This window comes from Rousettus aegyptiacus, unplaced genomic scaffold (assembly GCF_014176215.1).
Source record: "Rousettus aegyptiacus isolate mRouAeg1 unplaced genomic scaffold, mRouAeg1.p scaffold_m13_p_13, whole genome shotgun sequence".
In the NCBI taxonomy this organism is placed as follows: Eukaryota; Metazoa; Chordata; class Mammalia; order Chiroptera; family Pteropodidae; genus Rousettus; species Rousettus aegyptiacus.
In genome coordinates this window covers 66733207-66755903 of record NW_023416288.1, presented here as the reverse complement: position 1 = coordinate 66755903, position 22697 = coordinate 66733207, and the positions used below count along the sequence as shown (strand labels likewise).

At 38.4% G+C, this 22697-nt stretch overlaps 1 pseudogene; it reads right to left on the bottom strand.

Moving 5' to 3' along the window:
* Positions 1–1302: 1302 nt before the first annotated feature.
* LOC107500195 lies at positions 1303–3824 on the bottom strand (annotated as a pseudogene).
* Positions 3825–22697: the final 18873 nt, after the last annotated feature.

Genomic DNA, 22697 nt, shown 5'->3' with positions numbered 1-22697 from the left:
TTTACTTTTTTCTAGAATAGTTTCATTGAATAGTGATCTACAAATATATTCTTCAAACTTTCTGCATTTTGAATTTATATAGATTTTCTTTGTTCTGTTATACAGGCAATTTTGGTATGTAAATAATGTGCACCTAACAAAGAATAGTCCTCATATATAGTTTATAAATTTTGATAAAATAAACCTTTTCCAATCATTGATCATTCATTTTCTCTATGTTCTTGTTTTATTTTGAATTTGATGCAAATAGTAATGAGCAAAAATCATCATTCTATGGAGAACTAGTTCTCCACAGACTCAAACCTTAGGGCCACTATTTACGTGTGACCTCGGTCAAACTACCCAGCCTGAGGTGCCTCAGTCTCATTATCTTAAAAGTGGAGATAATAACAGTATTTACTTTATACGATTTCTGTGAAGATCAAGTATTTAAGAGATTCACTTAAAACATGCACATAAAATCAGTACTATACAAATATTAGCTATTATTACTATTTTGCTTTAAATTCCACTTGAAATTTATATTCATTTTTTTCTTGTTTTCCTTATTCAAACTTTCATTTTTATTTTTCTGCTTTAGTGTTATGTTAGAGTAACACAAATTACTGCATTGTATTCTTTATTTACATAAACAATATTTCATGAATAATTTAGGCATCATTCACAGAAATAATTACTTTGCTAGTCTTATCATCTGTCATTCTGTACTTGCTTTATTTTTAAAGTTACACTTTTTGGGGGGAAAGTCTATTGTCTGTAATTACATTTGTTATCTTTTTTTTTTAGTTTTGTAACTTTAGAACTTTTATTATGTTTTTTGTTTGTTTGTTTACAAACCCTTAGATTTTTTTTTTCTATTCACTGGTCCATTTTTGCAACAAACACATCCAAAACACTATATAATAAAATGATTTCCAACATTTCCAAATGAGAAGATTCCTCTTGGCTTCACTACCGCGATTCACACAGAACTTCCACAGCAAGCACATCATTGGAAGATCTAAAAATGCTCACCCTGTGCTCTAGACTGCTTTGGAAATGCGAAAACTAATAACATAATTGCATTAGCACCTCTAAATACATAGCAACATTTTAGAAACCTTGAACTCTATCAATGCCAAGAGGGTTCAACACTGCTTTCCCTGTCGCACTTAACGGAACAGGTTGTAGGGACCAGGCGAAGGACTGCATTATTTAAATGACTAGCTGTACAGAAATGGATTTTAAAAAGTTACAGCTCAGAATTGCTTTTTTGGTACAATTCACACACATTTGTAAGTACCAAGTCACCACCCAGTTTGTTTACTCGGATTTTCTTCGCTTGGATCGCGCTGCGCTGGTGATGCCTTTAGCAGAGGTGGAGGCTGAAGCAGGCCGAGAGGGTCGCTTTTGATGTTCGTTTTCCACACTTTCAGAAGCCACAGTTGGCTCTTCAGCTTGGGAGTATCTCCGGCTTGGGGTTTCGGACCTTTCAGTTACCTTTTAGGGCTCACTGTTTTGTCCAGAGACTAAGGCAGCATTTGCCTCGAGTTCTGGTCTGGCAACAGACTCCTTCAGAGTTGTGCCCTGAGTTTCCTCTAGAACTACACATTCTGCTAAGGAACTGGTGGTCGGTTTGAAAATTCTGGCAGTTCAGGGCCTGAATGGTCCTAGTTAATTCTTTGTTCTCCAGACAATGGCTGCTGATTGGCCTCCTCCAGACCAGCTGGGTGAGTAGCCAGGGTGCTTAGAGCTTGCTGACTGTTTTTCTTCTTCCGAGGGCGTATCTTCTACTTTGGTTTATTTACGTTGGTATTATTCTGATTATCGTCATCCAACAATGGGCTCATTAGTGTGACATCTTTATTTACTGAGAAGCCTGGATTCTGATCCCAGGACATCTGATGCCATTGGGTGCTCCAGGGAAAGGTGCATTGAAAGGCACCCCATAGCCTGAGAAGTGGTTTTTCCAAGGCGCCGTTTCTCTTCGTGGCCTGCACGTGTGTGTGTGTGGGGGGGAGGGAGAGGTGGGTGGACCATGTTGGTTTGCTGCTTGCTAATATCAGGCACCATTTGAGACAAGCTGACATGTTATTTGCTGTAGAAGCAGGATCACCATGCTGCTGCACCATGTATGAGCTGCGCCCACATGTCCCAGGCCCTGGTGGCCGCAAGACCTGCCCCTGCATCCCCATCACCTTAGAAGGACTGTTATTCGCAGACTTGTGGGGCAGCATCTGTTCTGACATCTGTCCTGTAAATTGCACCGTGTTTTCTTGCATGTTGGAGATGGTCGCCTCATTATCTGTGCTGGTCCGAGCATGATGTTGAATTGGTTCTGAGGGTTAAACTGTTGCTGGTTTCCCTGCACCTGATTGGTCATGGTTTGCTCTATTGTTGGGTTCTGCTGGAGTAAAACTTGCCCCTGGGGCTCCATTATCTGGTTATGTGACACCATCATTTGTGGACCCTGATGGGGGAGCATCAGCTTAGATGGGGTCATCCTCTAGGGTGAGAGCCCAAGATGTTAGTTCTGAGGGTTCACCATCATCTGGCCCTGTGGCATAAGCAGGGCTCTTGAAAGGATCCTCGTGTTCTGAGGGTTCAAGCTTCCTTGTTGCTGAGCCATCTGGCCTTGGGAGGGCATGGTCTGCTGGTGCATGCTCATCATCTGAGATGGTGAGACCTGCTGGGGTCGGCCTTGTATGTTGCCCAGGCTCACCAGACTACGGGTTGCTCATGTTTCCATGAATTCTCAAGAGGCTGGTCTGCATCATGCTTGGCAGTTTGTGGGACACCTGCATCTGGTTTTCAGGAGGACCAGCTCCTTGACTATCTGCATGCTGGACATTTTAATTTGCTTGCCGCTGAGGGGCTCCTGAATCCTCAGGGGTGGTGATTGTGGTCAAAGCCACCTGACCTTGCATAAAGCTCGGATTGGCTGCCCTACTGTGAAGTCAGATGGGAGGCATTTAGGCATTCCCCCCAGACCTGGATGTTAACTCTGCGGCCCCTGGTTTGGTGGTTGCTGCTGCATCACCATGAGTTAGATGGCCCGTTTCCCTGTTGAACCATAGGATTCCAACCCAGAGAGCTGAAGGCTGCTAAAATCCCTGGAGAAGTGAGTTATTTTGAGGTGGCCTTGGTCCTATCTGCTGCTGAGTTTGGTTAACTATTGGGGAGGATGCAGGGGGTTCCTGCTGGAGGGAGGAGGGTGAGGAAGCAGAGACTCATTGGTGAGGTGGGGCTGCTGCAGGGGGCTTGGATCGCTGGAGGGCCCCCCCTGTGAGCTCCTCATCTGAGCAGCTGTGAACTGGCCTGAGTTGCTCATCTGAGGAAAGTTTGTATGGGCCTGTGAGGCTTCCTGGCTGCCAAAGGAATACAGACTTAGGGATGGATTCTGTACCAAGGCAAAGGATGTCTTGCCTGGAATTGCTGTTGCATTGGGCCAGGCAAGGGAGCCTTCTTCAACCCTTGGTTTGCAGTCATTGTGCCCAGAGAACCCTGGGCTAGAGGAAGTGGAAGGGCTCTGGGACGCAGCTGGCTCCAGCCTGGAGGAACGAGCACCTGAGTTGGGGTGGTTCACGGGTCGAATTCGCTGTGGCTGTTGCTGCTGCTGTTGCTGCAACTGGGAAGACTTAGCTGGGTTCATTCGTCTGTTCACAGGGATGGGCTGCATTAGATGGTGCCAGGGAGCTAGAGGCCCTGAGGGATGTCTTTGGTGCTGTACACGGAGCCCAGAGAGGAGTGGGTGCATTGCACCTGATGAGGAATCCTGGGTGCAGCTCCAAATTGGAGCCTGGTGCCATCATGCAAGATGGCACGTTTCCACCCTGGTGTATCATAACAGGTCATTCTTATGGAATCCTCCAAAATACTATCACTTTTTGTGTCATTACCTTCAAGTCCAGAGTCAAAATCCACCTCTGGGTCTTCCACTGTCGATGAACCCAAAGAGGTATAGATAGATGTCTTCTAGGTTTGGAAGGTCATCCAAAACCATGGTGAAAATTATCCCAGAAGCATGTGCCAAGTGGACAATAAGAAAATCAAAATGTCTTTCTTAATTTTTATCATTCGTTCAAGCCATCTTCTATGTCCAAACAAGTGGGCATTTTAGGGCCTGTATTTCAAGGTAGTAGCCAATAAAATTCTGAGTACTAACCCAGCCCTCCCAGGGGGCACAGAGAGCCCACCTAGGCTCTGTATCCTCACGCCCTCTGTGACTCCATCTGTCTGACCATCCTCATGTGCACCTGGCTGTCTGCAGCCTGAACTAGAGGGGCCTCTTATTACGCTATTTTTGAAAACATATTTAAAATGGAATTACCCACCACAACTATTTCCAAGTTAATCATAGATTTTGTCTCAAACTCAGTATATGATCCTTTTTACAAGAGAAAAAGCAGTTGCATTTTTAGTTTCCCTCCTCGCTTCCTCTGATCCCTGCTTCCGTAGTCTAATCCAGGGACATGTTTTAGTGGGATGGAGGAGAGGGTTTAATTGAGCCCGGCTTTTGGTCTGACAATTAACTAAAATAATCAACTATGTTCCTCCCTTTTCTTAGTCTTATAATGTCTTCTTGTTTCATCATGATCTGCTCTCCCAGCTATTTTTCTGTTTACTTAAATTTCTGCAGAAAAAGAAAATGGCTACTTTATTTATTGATTTTTTTTAATGGCATCTTCTTTTGCGTTATAGGATGTGATGGAGGCTGCTGTTTTGTTTGGGAAAACACGTCAAAGCAAAGCGCCATCTAGAAAGAGGGTGAGAATTTGGCCTAACTGAAGTACTCTCATAAATAATAGGAAATACAATGAAATTTGTGGGCTGGTGTCATCCTCTCAGGGACACCATGATTTTGAGGAGGTAGAAGGATTGAGAGAGAAGTGAAATGAAAGACAGGAAACTGCTCTCAGGGAGCACAGGCCTCAAACGCTTAGGAAGGGAGTTAGGAGATCTCTGTAAAGGGCAGAGGTGATAGACCTTAGCAGCAGTGATTCCTCAGATCTAACCTAGAGTTACCTTTGCTTTGTTAAAATCCCTTCCAAGATTCATTGTGACTATTATCAATCATAGCCTAGTATTCGCTGAGACCTAGAGGATGACTGGTGTGAAGCTGACCTGACCAGCAGGTATGCAGAGTGGTGTAGAGATGGACAGATATGTTCAAAAGACCTAATCAGGGTCTGGAGAAAGAGGGGAGAAGTAATTTCCTCCACACATGTACCCCTATGTCTCACAAACACTCTGGAAAATGGGACTGGATTTCCCACAACCAACCATAATAGGGTTGGATGTTAAAACAAACTGTGGCCATGGAGAACAGAAAAAATTAGAAAACTATGGTTATATTTAAGATAGATGTTTTTCCTCCTAGATCATACCTAAGTTCTTAACAGATTTTCAATTTGAGAATGAATTTTCTTTTAAAAGATGACTTTAAAAATTGTGAAAAACCACTAAGTTTATGGAAAAGAATTTCATAAATACAATAGTCTTTTTTCTTATTTCAATTCCCCTTTGCAAGCATAGAATAAAACATAGGTATTAAACTCATGGACCTTGGATTTAGAGAGGATTTTATGACTTTGACCTCCAAGGCAAGCAAAGTAAAAACAAAAATAAGCGAATTGGTCTACATTAAACTAAAAAGCTTCTGTACAGCGAAAGAAACCATCAAGAAAAGAAAAATGGCAACCGACCGAATGGAAAAATATATTTGCAAAACAACGACTCCCATAGGGGCTCATATTCAAAACATACAAAGAGCTCGTACAACTCAACAACAAAAAACCAAACAATTCAATGGAAAAATGGGCAGACGACCTGAACAGACACTTCTCCCAAGAAGAGGTACAAACAGCCAACAGACCTCTGAAACAATCTCAACTTCACTAGCTATTAGGGAAATGCAAATCAAAACCACAATGAGATACCACCTTACATCTGTTAGAATGGCAATTATCAGCAAGACAAGTAATAACAAATGTTGGAGAGGATGCAGAGAAAAAGGACCCCTCACACACTGCTGGTGGGAATGTAAATTGGTACAGCCATTATGGAAAACAGTATGGAGGTTCCTCAAAAACTAAGAATAAAATTACCACATGACCCAGCAATCCATCTTCTGGGTATTTACCTCCAAAATTTAAAAATGTTTACCTGTAAAGGTATATGTACCCTGATATTCATAGCAGCATTACTCATGGTGGCCAAAACCTGGAAACACCTGAAGGGTCCTACGATAAGATGATGAGATAAAAAAAATATGTGGTACTTATATATAATGGAATATCACTCAGCCTAAGAAAAGATAAAATACTGCCATTTACAACAACATAGATGGATCCCGAGATTATCATGCTAAGTGAAATAAGACAGAAAAAGCTGAGAATCATGATTTCGCTCACGTGTGGGATAGAAAACTGAAAGCAACAAATGAATAAGACAAACAAACAAAAACTCATAGACACAGACAACAGTTTAGTGGTTACCAGAGGGAAAGGGGGAAGAAGGGGAGGTAGATAAGGGTAAAGAAGGTCAAATATATGGCGACAAAAGGAGATTTGACTTTGTGTGGTAAACACACAATGCTATACATATATAATGTGTTATTGAATTGCACACTTGAAATCTGTATAATTTTATTAAGCAATGCCACCCAATAAATTTAATTTAAAGAAATTACAAACAATTGTGAAAGACACTCTCTAATACAATAATGGTTTTAAACATTTTGGAGTCAGAGAGCTTTTTAAGAAAAATGATAAGTTTTTTGTTGTTGTTGTTATTTTTGTGGGGGTGACCCTTTCATCAGAAAAATGCATCTTCATTCATATATACAAAATTTTGTCTAAAATTTAACCCTTGTTAAAAACCCAGGAACTTATATCATTTTTTCTTCCTCCTTAAAATTTGATAATTTCACATGGCAATTTGTTTCTATTTCCTGCTTTTTTCATGTCACAATGAGTACCTTGAATTTCTAGTCTCATTTTATTTTTAAGTTGCATTTCCTTCCCATAATATCCTTGATGATTGATTGTTTTATTCACTCTATTTTTTAGAAATTTCTATTATTTCTATTAATCTGCTTTCTCTTACATCATCTTCTCTCACATTCTCTTGATATGTTTTAATTGTGTTCCTCAAATCTGTCTTTTGTGAGATGTACTAGAAACTCCTTACGGAATAGAATTATTCTGTTCGTTACTTCATCCCCAGCATCTTGTTCAGATGCTGGGCATGGTTGACACTCAATAAATATTTGCCAAATGGAATTAAGTTTTACTAGTCTTATATTTTGCATCACACATTCTTGCTGTCTTCAGAATTATTAAATTTCTTAAATACCAGAATATAATCTGTTTATATCTGCTGAAGAATGACTAATAAGTCTTTTATAAAATATTCATGGGTTTCTTGTGAATAAGTGATCATAAATTTGTTAGCCAGGCAAGGACATCTTTGAAACAGGGGAGCAGGTCCATTAATATTTATGCCAATACCAGACATAAGAGGAACTGTGCTGGACAAACCGGGATATGTAGTCATTGTGCATATCAGGTGTTAACTAATCAAACAAGGAGGCCATTAGACTGAGGTGGTTCTAATACCTTGGCAGCCTACTTATGTAAACTAAAACCAAAGTCAGGGTCAATTTCTGTAAATGCCCCAAGGGGAGAAGAACAACCAGCCACCAACATGCTGGACATTTTGCGTGGCTTTTGCAAATCAAATAATTAGCCAATCAAATAATTTCCTTGCTTTGCTTCCACATCTTCTCTATAAAAATCTTGCCCTCTGTTTCTGTCAGTGGAGAGCTTCTGAATACTTCTGGTTTAGTGCTCCCCAATTCAAATCAGTTTTGCTCAGATAAACATTTAAATTTTTAAAATAAGCCTCAGTTTATCTTTTAACAGGAAGAAATTATTTCATGGGTAAGGCTGATATTACAGGCTGAATTATGTCCCACCCTGATTCATATATTGAAGCCCTAACCCTTAGTACCTCAGAATGTGACAGTATTTGGTGATAGGGCCTTGAAAGACATAATTAAAGTTAAATGGACTCATAGGGGTGGGCCCTAATCCAATATGACTGATGCACTATAAGAAAAGGAGATTAAAACACAGGCACAGAGAGAAGACTTTCTGAAGACAAAGAGAAAAGACAGTTATCCATAAACCTAGGAGAGAGGTCTCAAATGAAATCAACCCTGCTGCCATCTTGAGTTTGGATTTCTACCCTCCAGAACTGTGAGGAAATGAATTTCTGCTGTTTAAGCCACCTCGTGTGGAATCATACAATATTTGTCTTTGCATCTGGTTTATTCACATAGCATCATGTTTTTATTGTTCATCCATGTTGTAACATATACCAGAATTTCCTTTCTTTTTAAAGCTGAATGATATTCCATTGTATATACATATCACAGTTTGCTTATCCATTTATCCTCTGAATAACGCTTATGTCGATGGGCAGGAATTTTAATTTATTTTGTTGACTGCCACATCTCTAGCACTTAGAAAAGTTTCTAACTTATGTTAGGATTACTTGTTCAGTGATTATTTATAAATAAATGAATAATTAACAGTTAAATATGTGGACAATTAAATGTCCATTGAATAAATTGTAAATTCTCATATGGGTCTCCTTCCGGGTCACCTGTGTCTTCTCATCTCTCATGTCCTCTCGCTTTAGCTTTCTGGTTCTTTCTTTTACTATCTCTTCAAAATCCATTCTATTAACCTCTTCCATCTTTTTCTAATCTGTCTCTCAGACAAAATCAATAAAACAATACAACATTTAGGTAGCAATGCTGGATAAAGGCCCGGTTGATTGATCCAATAAGTAGTACTTCATCTACATCATGCTGGCCTTTGTGCTAGCATTAAAACCATTATACTTAGTTAATGTTGTCTACTGAGATCTGAATTTAGGACCTTAATTTCATACCTTTAAAATGCTGAGCATTACGCAAATGAAGTTCAGGACTTAAAAGTATTTACTAAAACTGCTTAATTCAAGCAATACACGTTAGCATTGAAAATAGTGATAAAGCTTAATGTCTGTATTCATCTAAATTAAAAGTACCTTTGAAGAGCATTTTATCATATTCATGTATCCCAAAAACATGTCTGAAAGACATCAACTTCAATCCCAGGTCAAATGAGGTTGGCCACATTCAGGGCAGTATGGGGATAGAGCAATTTGCAAGGCCTAGAGTTAAAAATGATTGAGGGTATATTATTCATTTTATTTTGAAATTGTTTGCTGGCTAGAGTCTAGTGTATTTTGTTTCAGGTCTTACTGGATTTTATAAGCACCCAAAGATAGGAATTTGTAATGTCAACACTGACAGAACGATAGCTCTGTTGGGTCCAACTATTCAATCCTCCAACTGAATTTCTTATTTTCTCTCTTACTTTGTTATACATTTCAGCACTATAACTTACAAAAAGAAATTATCGAGGCTTTCTTGTCTTTCTTTACTGGATCTAGAAATATTATTTTATGTCATATCTCCTTTTTCTAAAAAATAAACCAAGAGCCCTGTGCACTTCATCTTTTCGAATTCCGAGATTCCTTAATCAAGGTTTGCCTTCATCCGAGCACAGTGAACAGAAAGTAATCTGCATTTCTTAACTCATGTCAGCAGTTATGCCCTGGTGGATTTGATATTGGCTGTGGCAGATTCCATAGATTTATAGGTGCTTCATTGATAGCACATCATATCTCATTGATGTTTTAAAACAAAAGAACTGTATTAAATACAGAAGAAGGCCTCAAAGTAGAGAGCAATAATAGTATGCAGATCAGACAGGAACAAAATCATATGGTCCAGTAATGAATTACACTTGCTACCAATTAACCATCTATGTAGTTAGGCTGGATAATTGCCTAAATAGGGCCACTAGAGAATCCCCAAAGTGTCTTTTCTGTCCCCAAAATATTACCCTTACATATAGCTGTTTCAACCAACGTTCTGTCCCACTTAGCTTGAAATTCTCACCATCTCTTCTGGGTTATACACTGTCTAGTTTTTTGCTTAGAAGCATTATTAAAGTTTATCAAATGATTGAAACAGGTGAAAAAAGTCTACTTCATAATTAGCATGAATTATTATGTGAAATCAGCTCATATCACCTTGAACACATCAGAGGTTCAAGGGAGACTGAAGGAAACAAGGTAATAACAGGTTAATGCAAGGTGAACCTGAAATATCTGAATATCTGAAACTGCTAAAGACATTTACTGGTACCTTTTTTTCTTATCAGTCATTCGTTCTTGATAAATTTGTAAGTGAATGCTGGACATAGGGTATGAAAAATTCCAGAGACGTTAGGCAGGTAGCGTAAAGGAAATTCACCTCAATTCAGTTTGAGGTTGAAATTGTGCTAGTCTGAAGCTGAGTTTAGTCTGTATGTAGCCAGGTCTATTTCTGGTTTGTGGTAACTGTCAGAGTTAACTCTTTAGTCTTCACATCTGAAATCCTAAATCATCAACTAGGTTGTAATCTCTGAATTTCATGTTTGTCTCCCAAACTCTGGTCAGATTTCAAGCCTCTCAACTATCAGTTACAAACTGGCAAATGCCTTGGGGTGGGTGGGTGGGGGGAATAGCAATGAATGAACGTTATGCTCACTCACTTTTCTTCCCTTCTCATCAGTAATCTGGCCCTGAGTCCATACTGCCTTGGAATCTCTGTGATGTCTTCAGAAGGAGAGAGGGAGAGAGGGAGAGAGGGAGAGGGAGAGAGAGAGATAGAGAGGGGGGGGGGGAGAGAGGGAGAGAGGGAGAGAGAGAGAGAGAGAGAGAGAGAGAGAATGAGAGAGAGAAAGAGAGTTTTAATACAGTTTTTCGGCCTTCTAGTTTTTCTCAGAAGGATGATTGTCTGCCCCAAACTAGTCTGCCCTAACTGGACGCAGAAGTCTTGGTGAGTATTTGGAGTTATCATGTCATACCAAAAGAGAAGTCAAAGACAGAATAAGCCGTTATGTTTTCGTGTTGCTGTTTAGACCTCTGGGAATCGCTTTTCTACTCATCAGCGTAATGTTTTCTCAGAGCCTCCTCTTGTCTCATGGCTGCCCTCTGAGAGCCAGCCCTTCAGAAACATTATGGCTGCTTTGGCAGCTTCTCAGTTACAGTAAATTATTGTCCTATTTTTTAAATCTTTTATTCATCCCTATTCTGTGACCTCTGGAATTCTCTTTGAAGAAACCTATAAAGAAATAAGCATTGGCCTGAAAAGTTGAAAGGCTAAGTATAAGTAGTAGTTCTTTCGCAAACTTAGAGAAAGATCATAGGCTCATGGAGTTGGAAAGGCCTTAGAGAGCGCAGCCACCTCTCACACCTCTCACTGAGAAGAAGCTGCCTTGCCCAGGCCCCACCCTGCTGGAGAAAGGAACAGTCAGTGTCTTCTTCCTGGGCAACACTCTTTCAACAATACTCTGTTGCTTGAAGTAAATCAGTTACTTCACAGGAAGATTTCTGTTGACTGGTAACTCTTAGATTCTACAGTTATAATGACCCTGCTCCCCATCGAAAAAAGACTTTTATGATTGTTACCTATTACTCTCACTCCATCCCATAACCTAAACCTTCTCTTTCAGATACTGGTGTGGGGTGTCAAAAGATGACTATGATTTTCAAACTTACATTAATGTGTATATGAGGGTGTTGTTTTAAGGCAGCTCTCTGTGAAACAGACATTTGCATGCAGGAAGATTCCTGGGAAACTTTGTAGGAGAGTGTAAGATGGGGGATTGGGCAACAGATTGGGTTTAAACTGGGCGAAGTCACAACAAAGGCTCACACAGTCCTTTGTGTATTCTGCAGCATGAATCGTGCTCTCGGAGTTCTCCTTCCTTTAGGGAAGGGGGTCAGATCTCTATCTCCCTACCCAGGTAAGTCAGCCACTCGTGTGATGATGCAGGTTGACCTCACAGGAAGGTCGTTGCCTTGAGCAAGTTAGCTAAGGACTTTCTTGGAGAGGGACTCAATTGAGAGTCATCAAATGATAAATCTGCCAATCTCCAATCATGGAAGGGGACCCTGGGCAGCATGTTGCAGCATCCACCACAGTTTCTCACTTAAACCAAAAGCTATAACAAGTAAAAATTAAAAGGAAGGAATGAAAAATGGAATCCAAACAAACTAAACTGTGTCTGTCTCTCTATTCGGTTGTCCTTAACATAAACAGCAGATAGTAAGAGTCTGGAAGTAAAATAATCTAATGGCTTTATTTATAGATGTTTTGCACTTGTTATCAAAGACAAGGCATTAAGGAGGCATGCAAATTTCCCATTCATCTGTCCTGAAGAAAGCTACCAGTGTTCAGATAATTGCTTTCTAAAGGGTACCTGCATTGTTTTCATGTTCCTTGTGCAAGTTTTACTAAGAGGCATAGTGGAATAACAATACTAAAGTAAAAGAAATTAAAGCAGAGATATCATCCTCCAGCCATGGACATCATCATGTTTAGAGCTGAATGAAGGGTCACTTAACAGTCAAAAGGGAATGTCTGTTAACTTTAGCAATGACTGCAACTATCCATTAATATATTTAATGAAAGGAATTAATGTTCTTCAATAGAAGATCTTTCATGTTTATATCCTTATTGAATTAGTTTAAGAGCATGAATCAAGCACATAACCTCTAAAATTGTCAGATTCTCAAATTTTGAGGACATAATGATCAATAAGGTGATTTTTAATGATTTATTTATACACATTTTCAATGCTTTCAGCTGTCTCTCTTCTGGTCAAATTGAAAATGAAAGTAAGTTTTTATTTCCATCTTGAAATTTCAAAGCATATCTCCTATCAGTCCTTAAACTATCTTCATTTGGGTGTGGGTGAATGTGTAGTTATTCTCAGAAGTTGAATTGAACAGGCTATTACTTGAAGTCATTACGTTCTCAGAGAGAATGAAGAAAAAATATTTCTATGTGAGAACATCAAATAAGAAATTAAGGATCAATTTGAAGGATGGGAAAAAATGTCCTCTTTATCTGTGACTTCTTCAACCTGCCTGAGAATCCTGACTTTTTTATACCCAGTCTAAACCAGAAACAAGGGTTGCTGACTGGAGGACTATAAAGCCATCTGATTTTCTTGTGTTTTCAAAGTCCAGCTTATGAGGAAAGCGATATATAATTAGCAGATACATATGTATAGTATGATTCAAGGAATATCTCAAAGCCATACCTGGTTTTAGAAAGCTTTCCCCAAACAAGCTTGCAAAGTTTTGGCCTTTTAACCTATCCAGAAACACCCTTTATTGGAAGAATCACTGGGAATTCTGTCACCATTAAACATAATACTTGGAAGGAATCCATGCGTTGGGGTAATTTTTAAGCACTTAGTATCCTGCACATATTTGATGATTAGATATTTTTGTTATTGTTGTTAACAGAGAAATTGGCAAGTTATCTACTGAAGAGTTCTGAGGAGCTGATAGAGCAAAGTAGGTACTTTTCAGTTAGAAATGAAGGACTATAAAAAGATTGGCAAAGAGGGGCTGTAGGCGTTTGATGAAGGGAGCCTGAGAATACGTGGCCAGGAGACATAGCCGAGAATATAAAGACATATTTCATGGACTTCTTAGTTTTCCCAGATGCCAAGTCTGTTAGCCGGCCTCCTATTTTCTAATGCTCACTCAATAACTTTCTCTGACTTACATTGTGGGTCCCTTGTACCTTTTTACACTTTTATGTTTGAGAACATTCCTTTCTCCTAGCTCTGAAGACTTAATTATTCCCAGGCACAACAAAGGACCACACTAAGAAGTAAAAAGTTAAAATGTTGCCAATTATAAGCAACGTATTAGTTACTTATGTTTTTCTATCAAAGAAATAACAAGATCAAGAGCAAAGAAGCAGCTTATTGTCTTCTATTTCTAAATTAATTACATATTTTTTCCTCATTCATTCTGAACATGGATCATTAGTAAGAAACTGATATGATTATACCTTGTAACTATTGTAATTTTATAGTATAATATTCTATTGAAAATTTCTCCAATGAATCCAGTAATTGTTCTTTTCATATTAAGACTCTGTTTCTAAATATTTGATAAACCTTGTTTCAAAGCCTTTATTACTTTTGGTGAGGAAGTGGGAAAAAAATCTGTGATTAACCAGTGTAAAAGCTCAAAGCTAGAGTTTAAAGTAATAATGACCTTCAGAAGAGTATCTTTGAAATGAAATTCATAATGTATATTTCAGTCTACGTACAGATGAGTTTCTCCTGTAGTTGTAGCCTTCTTTTATGTGGGATAGTTTGTCAGCTGGTCATGCAGAAGCTAATGTGAGCATTGATTCTGATTCCTTGATAAATTTTGTTTAACATATTTCATATGTATCATGCATAGGGATAGAAACAAAATTCTAGAAAAAAAAACCGTGTGTGTGTGTGTGTGTGTGTGAGAGAGAGAGAGAGAGAGAGAGAGAGAGAGAGAGAGAGAGAATTGGTATATGTATGGGGAGCGCATATTCATCTAAATGTTGTAAAATAAGAATTTTTAATGAGTAGACCTTACAAATCCGAACACTTTCTACACATGAATTTCCAATCTAGTTTTTCAGAGGGCATCACTATCTAAATCTTAGCAATAGAAATGCATGTGTTCATATAGTATCACTTTTTTTTAGGCTTCAGTTATTTGAGTGGAAAAGGCTACTGTCTAAAGTTCTAAGAGCTAAACTTCAGAGCACACTAGAACTTTGAATGTTCTGAGATTTAATACAAGCAATTTCCTCACTCTTTTGCCTAGCTGGTAAGTCATTTACTCCAGCAGGTAAATATTTTCTTTTTAAAAATTCTTCTTATGAAAAAAAAAGAACCTCAAAATATAGTTGAAATACAGCACTATGAACTTGCTCCCAATACAAACCTACCAAAATAGAAAAGTAGTTGGCTTTTTAACTTAAAGCCCTGTGGGAAAAAGGAAGGAGGTGGTAAATTTTACCTTAGAAAGATGTATCTAAAGTCTTTTTACTACATAGAAGAAAAACTACAAGTTATTGCATGGAGAGAGTGTAAACTTTGGTATTAGTAGAAGTAATATATAGGTATACAACCTGCTTTGGCATTAGTAGAAGTAATATATAGGTATACAACCTGTGTCCAAAGAACCTAGAGAGCAAAATAACAGTTTGTTCTGGAGTTGAATACCTATTTCTATCCCCTCCCCACTTTCAAGCTCTAGCAACAGAACAGTCCTGTTGGAAGCTGACAGTCCTGAGTCCAGGTTACAAGCATTCAAACCATAAGCACCTGTGTGTATGTCTTACACAGAACGAAGAGGAAAATGATTTTCAGAACAAAAACCATAACCAGAAAGAGCTGTTACATAAAAGAGAGAGCCCAAATTATACCATGCTAGATAAAAGTCATGACATTTCCTTAACTTGTGGATGCGTGATTCCAACATAGGCTTCCATCTTTCTGCCTCTCAGGAAATCACATGGTGTTGGGAGAGGCCTTGGACTAGATCCTTCTGCAGCAAATGTCCTGGCCGTGGTAGCATCATTACCTTGACCTTGCCAATAATGATCATGACCTTGCCAGCAGTGATCACCATGAGGACCATTTTGTAAGAGTGGCCTTCCCTTCAGTGTCCGTTGTGGAGTTGGTCACCAAGCCTCGCTTTAGGTCATCAGTCACCATCATTATGTTTGGTGTTCATTATCCAGACCCTCCAAACCCTTCAAGTAAAAAGAGCTGCCTAAACCCCATTATTCAACCAGGACACATCTGAGCACTGAACGAACTTTTAGTGCCATCCAAAGAAATAAAATGATTGAAGTTTTAAACTTTGACATGTAATGGAAACTTTATTGCTAGCGCAACACTATTCTCAAAATTTAAATACCTCCTTATGGAAAAGACCCCATTTTATGCAATATTTTAATCCCCAAAAGAATGCAGAATAATTCGATAAAAAGCAGTGTATTTTGTGCAACAACCCATGCCACTGACAAGAAAAGAGAAAAATAGCCCACAGGAGTCCAGACTGAAGTGTGCCCAAAATTGAAAAGGAAACAAAGAAAAAGAAAATACAATAGAAAAATTCATTATCTTAGTTATTGCAGCAAAATTATACTGGTTTGTGACTTATCAATCACAGATGAAAGATGTAAACAACACCAGAAATCATCCTTTCAGCAGAGACGTCAGTCATAAATGAGGTTTCATCATTTATATGCTTGTCCAAAGTGGTAATTTAGAACTACTGCTACCAGCTCTGGCTGTATCCAGAATGATAATTATGAATTAAGTGGTGAGCAGATGCTTGGAAGGAAAAGTTTGCCCTGGGTTGCCAGGAGCCTAAGGACTAAGCTAACAATCCCTATAAACCATTTGTCTAAGAACAGAATCATCGACACGGACACAGTCTACCAATTTGCTAAACATTGATGAGCATTAGCCAAGACATTACAAATATGGACAATTTTAAGAAAAGAAACTACCTCTGATACATAATCCTTTTTTTGATTTTCTTTCTACGGATCTGTGCCTACTCTGAATACCTTAAAGCAACAACTGAAAATTAATTTACAAGAAAAAGAGAAACAGGCTAATAAAAATTGTATTTATAAGCTCACAGCAAGAAGTATGTGCTTAAAATGGGATTTATTCTTTCTTATTGTTATTGGTATGGACACTTAATTTTCTCCCTAAAATGAAATGAAACTTTTCGAAAATGTATGGCTGCTTAGAGAGTGGTTTCTCGCATGCCAAGCTGTGTTAGCCAAAGTTGAGAATAAATTATCAAAGAAATCTGACCAGTACTACCCTGTAGTTCATACAAAATAATACTTAACTTTCTACCTACATGAAGCAACCGCAGGATGACTATTGTGAATGAGTTCACTGCATCCCATAAAATAATAACCTCAATTCACAGACAGATAGCATTCTGCCTCCTAACTCTCAGTTCTGATTAGTCTGTTTGTACCTTCTCTTTTTCTCATACTCTCTCCATTGCTATTCTCTAAAAATATCTTCCTTATTCTGAAGTTGGAAGTTTTGCTCAGCTACCCTCATGGTCTCAGTTTTCTCCTTATTTTTGACTCTGCCCCTGGGATTAATACTGCTTCCTTATAAGCCCTTCTACATGACAATGACAAGAATCAAAGACTGTCCTCTATGTTTTCAGACTGTCGATACCACATGTATTAAATAATATTCATCACTTAGAATGAGAATGATGACTGGTATTGTTTCTACAATTAGGCTTAGATTTCTACCTTTTTCGCTTGAGAGTATATTGAGATTTTTATCCAAACAAATTGAAAAATATTCGACTAATGATTATATAATTTAAAATTTTTAAGATGAAGAATTGTCTTTGTGATATTGTGGCTTCTGATAAGTATTTCACCATTGATTGGGAAAAGAGATTTCTGGCCAATAAGTTATGAGTCCCTATATTAAAATAAAAAAAAAAAATCAGTCCATTAAAGTAAGGGCCCATTGGAATGTAAGAAAATAAGATAATAATAAATACTATCATTGAGTGCTTACTATGTGTCAGAGACTGTGTTTGTTATTAACCCATGCATAGCCCTGTGACAGTGATTGCTGTCTCTGAGAAATCATGTCATTTGACAAAGTTCTACTGTCTTACTCAGCCCCTCACATCTTTAAACATCAAATCCATTTTATTTGTTCCCCATGACTTAATTATATATCACATTAATTCGAGGGACACTATTTTATTTTGATAGAACATAAGCTATTATATAAGGAAATATTTGATTATAGACTTTTACTATAATTTTATTTTACTCCTGTAATTCTTACTAGTAAATGGCTCTGGGTTTGAGATTCTTACATCATAAGGCTGAAATCTACACTCGTTTTTCCTTTGTGCTGCTTAAGCCTCTCTCTCTGCAAGGTTCAGAGAAAGCCAAACTGTTGGCAGAACTGTGTGGTAAGTTCTGCTAAAAATTCTTTGGTAACCCACACTCTGTTTAATCTGAGGGGCAGGCAAAAATGAGAGACTTTTCCTTATCCATCAGGGTGGTGATTCTGATGGTAAGGGAAACACTGTTGAGGGAAAAGCAAAGCTGAGTGCCTAATAGGTCATCCTTTGGGAGGAAAATGGCAATTATTTCTACTCCAGAAACTCAGCTGGTCACCAGACAGTCATGTGAAAACGAATCAAGTTAATTATCTCTTTCTATGAAAATGTGCTTCTAGACATACGAGTTAAACATTAGGACTTAGAGATTCCAATTCTCTAAACTGCCTACCTCAGAGAATTACTGCAGAGGGAGAAACATGTATAGAAATTATTCAGAGGTGAAGTTTCTGTTTATAAACAGAAACAGGGCCCTCGTTCTTACATGAGATGTATGGATCACATGAAGGAAGTTTCCAGTATCAACATTAGTCTTTATTCTTTCTGTCTATAAGGCAAAGAGTTGGCAAGAATCCAGAAGGTTAAAGTCAATTAAGACAGGCACAAAATAATTGTTTTCTTTAGTAGAATTCTGAACCTCTTTACACCACAGATCTTGTCTTATTAATTTTAGCATCACCAGAGTCCAGCACAGAACCTAAGCAGTTGCTCAATTTATGTTTGTTAAACTGACACAAAGTGAGAATCAAATGAGATGACCATAGTAAATGCTTCTTTAAACATAAAATTATATATATGATATTATAATATTGAATACACAGTTCTCATCATAACTTTATATGCATTTTAATTTTTACAACCCTAAAATGTTCACTATTCTTATTCCCTACTTTAGAGGTGGGGAAACTGAAGAGTAGCATAGCTAGTAATGGACCCAGCTGGGATCTGAACCCCGGGGTCTGGTTGCCCCAGAGTCTCTATTCCTACCCATTAGTCTATACTTGTACCTCATATGGTCTCACAGGAGTGTTTTCTAAAGCCACTGTATGCTTGGTCATGCATGCAGCTGTCATTTCCCTTACTATGCTGTGAACTCTCGAACTCTTTCAGGAAGGATCTGAGGGCTACTCACCTTTGAATCTGATCTCATAAAGGCTAGAACATACCGAGATTCATCCGTTTACAGTTGAATAAATAATCAAAACAAAATCCTCACCTCAGGGGAGAGGAGAAGCATAATGGGAATCTTTGGAGGTAGCACAGAGGTATGGAAAGTGATTATGCTTGTGATCTGAATTCTCAGAAACAATGGCATTCATTTATGTGAATATTTCATGACTAAAATCCCCTAAGAAAGAAGATGCAGGGGCAATACCCGAACTAGGACCTAGACCAAAGCAAGGAAACCTGAGCCCTTTTGGGTAAAACCTGAAGTTTACAGAAGGAAAGTAGAGTTTTCTCAGGGTCAGGTGTAATTGGCAACAATCCAAATAATGCTAGGAGAACAGCAGCCAGCTCAGAAATTTCTGCCAACTGGTAACATAGACGAGAAATCTTTTCCCATGTGGGCCTTTCATCTCCTCCCATTAGCAGATTGATTATTAGTTTACCAGATCAGTCAGTTGGCACCTGTGAAACAATGTGCAGAATGGGATGGCTTTAGTGAGTGGAGGAGAAAATGTAAGCAGCACAAGAATAACGGCTTTTAGATACCAGTGGGCCCAGTGGTGGGAGGTGGCATTATAGGGCTGAGCATGTCTCTGGTGATGGAGAACCTGAAGGCATATCTAGCCATTTTTCGTACTTATAAGTGTGCGTTATGAAGATGTTTTTTGATCATGTACATAGTAGACAAAAGACTTTTACTAAGTATATGAAGACCTGAGCTTTCTACAAATTACACAACATTGAACAAGTGGCTATGCTTTTTTGGATCTCGGTTTTCTCATCTGTAAAGCAGGAAGAAATTGAACTAAATGATTTTTCTGGTTCCTTCCTGCTCTAACAGGCTAGAGAAGCTACTACTAGGTCATTGGGGCCAAAGTCAACTTGAATCACTCCGCTGTTAAAAAAGAAGAAAGAAAACAAGAAAAGTTTTGCTAAGAGTTGGTAGCATCTGAGAAGGCAGAGGGCTAACACAGCCCTCCCCTTGTCCAGTATTTCTTTTGTCCTTCACTAACTGTGAAGTTGCCTATTTTAACATCTTCAAAATCTATCCAAAGCCAAGGTATTTTAAGTACTCAAAAACATAAAATTAAATTCAAAATCACTGAAAATCTTCTCAAAGGAGGAGCTTTAAAAGGATATGCATGATTACATTCATTTTAGAAATCCCTTCAACTATTAAAAGCAAACATCACAAAATCCAAAAATAGTTCTCGACTGTGCCAGGGCTTAGCACTGTGTCAAATATGCAACCAACACAGCGAAAAATTATCTTATAGGTTCTTTAAGGATGCAGTTTTCTAAATTCAAGTCCATCTTCTCTTCCAAGAGTGTTAAATCTGAGATGAAAACAAGTCACATACACAGAAGGAATCTAGAATCATAGTCTATTTATTTACAAATATGTACTGTTTCTATGCCATATGGTTTGAACAAAGACATCAAAAAGTGAAAACAACAGCAGGTCTCAGGCAGAGCTGCCACAGAGATAGCTCAGCTCCCAGGTCTGGGCTGCTCTCAGAGAAACATCCACTCACAGTCTGTTCAATCGCAGGCTCTTCTGTTCTAAGAACCTATCTACAGAACTCCACTTTCCCTTTTCCCCTACAGATGAATTAAATTCATGCTTTACACACCAGGCTTAAAAAAAAAAAAAAATGACCCTTCCCTGTTCCAGTTGTCCTTCCTTTCAAGAATATTATTTTGTCTGACTATTCCAAATCTATTTAGAATGATAGACGGCAAGTGGGGACCAGACATGAATGACAGACGTGAGCATTTTGTCTTCAGGTGTATCATATTACATATTTCTGATGCCTCTGCTCTTATTAGTGACCCCCATCTTAGCCCTCTGTTCCCTCCCCTGCCTCCCAGATGTTCAAGGCTCCTTGGTTAGGTTTCCTCTTCTGTCCCCCTCCTCATCACTGCTGATAGTCCAATCTCTTCACCCCTGTCACATTATGGTCTACACCCACTTTATAATGAGATAACTAGATCCTTTTTATTGTAGACATTTCTCTTCTCCTTCAATCCAGACTGGTTCCCTCTAGGCCTGATGCATGGCTCTCAACCTGGGACTTCCCTTTTCCTCTCTCCCCTTACCTGGAGACACTAATTTAGTAGAATACATTGATTTAGTAGGATGTATTCTTCATTAACACCTAAGGCATGGAGTCAAAAATAAATGTTTAAGACTTTAAATGTTTGAAAATGTGTTTTTCTGACAAATCACTGGGCTGGGTATAGAATTCTAAGTTAAAAGTAATTTTTCCCTCACAATTTTGAAGATATTTCCCCCATGTTCTAAGTTACAATGTTGTTATTGAGAAGTCTAATGTTATTTTGTCCTCAATTCCTTAAATGTCAATTAATTTCATCTCTAAAAGCTTGTAGAAAAATTCCTGTTATTTCTGGCGATTTGAGATTGTATTCACTGCACTGGACATTCAGTGACTCCTTTCATTCTGAAATCATATGTTCTTCAGAGATGGAGATGTCACTGGATTAATTCTTCAGCAATTTTCTCCCCTTTGCTTTTCTCTGATTTCTCTTTTAGGAACTTTTATGAGTCAGTTGGGTCTCTTGAATTTATCATATTTTCTCTCCCTTAAATTTCTTTCCCTTTTTTTTTCTATTTTCTCAAAGATTTCCCTGACTTTATAAATCTTTTATTGATTTATTTATATTTTTCATCTCTGAGATCTCAATGTTTCTCTTGCTGCTTTTAAAATATCATTCTGTTTCTATTATATGTACATAACTTTACCTATCATTGTTTCCGAGGATATAGACTTAAATAGATTGTGTTAAAAGATTCTTTTTTTTTGTTCTGTTTTGTTTGTTTGTTTGTTTGTTTGTTTTTTGATGATTTGGTTAGTTTGTCTTTCAGCTGTCTTTTTAAGTTGGAGACCTTTTCAAACTAGAGTAATCCATGGCTGTCCATCCATACTAAAGAATGTGGCACTACAGAGCTACTCAGAAGTACAAACTAGCAGACTTCTAAAATGTTAAAACTGGTGCACACAGGTTTCATGTCTTTGCTAGATATTGTTTGAGTACTACCTACCATCGTGTCTTTCCTCCATTCTTCTCTGTCCTACTCCATGTCCCAGGAGGCTGACTGTGATAATAACACTTCTTGGCTCCATAAACAACTGCACTCAGATGGGCTGACACTATGAGGATATTGATGAGCAGAAGGGGACAAAGGTCAGGGTCTTTTCCCTAATACACTCCCTGCTTCAGCAGAGTCTCCAGCAGTATTCGTAGCTCTCTACACTTCAGTCTCTGCCGTGAGGGTTTTATTCTGCTGTTATATTTCTCACTGGCCTCTATTTCTCTCTATTATTCCTTCAACCCTTCAACCCTGGAGATATAATGGCTTCCTATTGTTGTCGTTGCTAGGTAACTCATCACCTTTCATTTGTTCCTCTACAGACTATAAGTAGTTCTTTCATTAACCTCTCTTCATTTGAATCATCTAAAATGAATATGCTTTCCTACCAGTATCCATAGATCTTTCCTTTGGAACACTTAAAATTTCTCCAGAAAAGAATTCTGTAATATTTATCCAGGCAATGGGAGAAGCGTATGCCTGACTCTGAATGCTTACACAGCAAGGAGCATTGGGGTGGGGGTTCGACTATCCCTATGTCATCTTTATCTCCACATTATCA